The sequence below is a fragment of the Lolium rigidum genome, chromosome 7 (genome assembly GCF_022539505.1).
Source record: "Lolium rigidum isolate FL_2022 chromosome 7, APGP_CSIRO_Lrig_0.1, whole genome shotgun sequence".
NCBI lineage: Eukaryota > Viridiplantae > Streptophyta > Magnoliopsida > Poales > Poaceae > Lolium > Lolium rigidum.
Window position 1 is genome coordinate 286,276,679 of NC_061514.1, and position 2,263 is coordinate 286,278,941.

A 2,263-nucleotide genomic window follows, 5' to 3' on the forward strand; every position below is an offset into this window, starting at 1 on the left:
CAGGACTAAAAGTATCTTCATAGTCTATACCATACCATTGTTTAAAACCTTTTGCCACTAATCTAGCCTTATATCTATCAATAGTACCATCAGCTTTCCTTTTTATCCTATAGACCCATTTACAATCTATCAAATTTGTTCCCCTTTTATATGGTACTAAATGCCATGTTTTATTTTCTATTAAAGCCTTATACTCATCATTCATAGCTTCTCTCCATTTTTTATCAGCTAGTGCTAGTTGCAAAGTTTCAGGTTCATTTGTGGAGCAAGATAAGCCATACCTCACTGTTCCATCAGTATAAATTTTTGGTTTGGCATGACCAGTTTTGGACCTTGTTACCCGGGCTGGAGGTGCTGCTGATTTTGCTACAGATCCACCATGCACAGAAGATCCACTCACTGGCGCTTGATCCGAGGCTGCAGCAGGTCTTGATCCTGTCGGAGACGCGTTCCCGCGCGTCGGACTGGCTGCATGCCACGCGACGTCGTCCTGGTGGTCGCCAGCGTGTGGCGACGCGGTTGATGGCGACCGGCCTGTGCGCGCGTCAGGCACATGCATGCGCCTGTGGGGCTCCGTGGCGGGACCGCGCGACGTGTCGCCCGCGGACTGGCGTGCTGCTGTAGACGAAAAGGACCCCGCTGACGCCTCCCCGGATCCCGATGTAGATTCTTCTCTGCTGTCCGAGGTTTCCGTGATCCGAGGCGAATCAGCCTCTTGTCTTGTGCGATTTTGGCTAGCTCCCAAATCTGCTCCGTTTGGCTGCGTTTCTAATCTGTTTTGCACGAAATTTTCACCTGTATTTTGCTTGTTCCTCGGAGGCACTTGCAACACCAGGAATTACTGAAACATTAGATGTTAGATCAGTGCAATGTTGTGCCCCCTCTTGAGCTAACATGGGTGAGTTTTGGAGAGATTCTGGTAGAAGTAGAATTTCTTGACGAAGACGAGTATCAGCATTGGAGTGGAGGTTAGCAAAGGGAAACACTGTTTCATCAAATACAACATCGCGTGAGATATAAACACGACCAGAAGCAATGTCTAGACATTTAACCCCTTTGTGCATATGACTGTATCCAAGGAAGACACATTGTTTGGAACGAAAGTCTAATTTTCTTTGATTGAAGGGACGAAGATTAGGCCAACATGCACAACCAAAGACACGAAGAGAAGCATAATCTGGTGTTTTGTGGAGTAGTCGTTCCATGGGTGTTTCATGATTAATGACCTTGCTAGGCAACATGTTAATGAGATGTGTGGCAGTTAAGAAGGCTTCATCCCAGAATTTGAGTGGCATGGATGCATCTGCGAGAAGAGCAAGGCCTACTTCAACAATGTGGCGATGCTTTCTCTCAGCAGAACCGTTTTGCTGATGTGCATGGGGACATGACACATGATGTTCAATGCCTATCTTTCGAAAGAAGGAATTTAATTTCTCATATTCACCACCCCAATCAGATTGGATGGCTAGAATTTTCCTGTCAAATTGGCGTTCAACAAGTTGCTTGAAAATTATGAAACACTTGGAAGACATCAGATTTTTTCTTGAGAAGATAAATCCATGAAAATTTATCGAAATCATCTATGAAGCTTACATAGTACTCATATTTCCCTACGGACATAGGTGCTTGGTCCCCATACATCGGAGAACACAAGTTGCAAGGGGTAGGTAGATGCACTAGTAGACCTCTCATAGGGAAGTTGGTGGCTTTTGGCTCTTTGACAGGAGTCACAAACCGACTCAATGCTAGTTTTATTCGAATAAGGGAGTTCATAATTGCTAAGAACTTGTTGAACAATGCGAAAGGAAGGATGTCCTAAACGACTATGCCATCTGACAGCTGAAGGCTTGGAGATGCTAAAGGCATGTTTATTCTTGATGGATGGCGAAGATATCAACGGGTAGAGGCCACGCACACATCGTCCTTTAAGAAGAATTTTCTTCGTTGCCTGATCCTTGACATAAAAGTACCACGGGTGAAATTCAATAAATACTTGATTATCTCTAGTAAAGCGATGAACTGAGACAAGATTTTTGGTGGTATGTGGAACATGAAGAACATTTTTTAGATGCAAGGATTTAGAGGGGGTTTTAACAATTGCATGACCAACATGGCTAATGTTCATACCTTGTCCATTGGCCGCATGGATCTACTCACGGCCGGTGTATTTCTCCTTCATGGTGAGCTTGTTGAGCTCACCGGTGATGTGGTCGGTGGCGCCCGTGTCACCATACCAGTTGGTGTCCACACCGTATGATGCAAT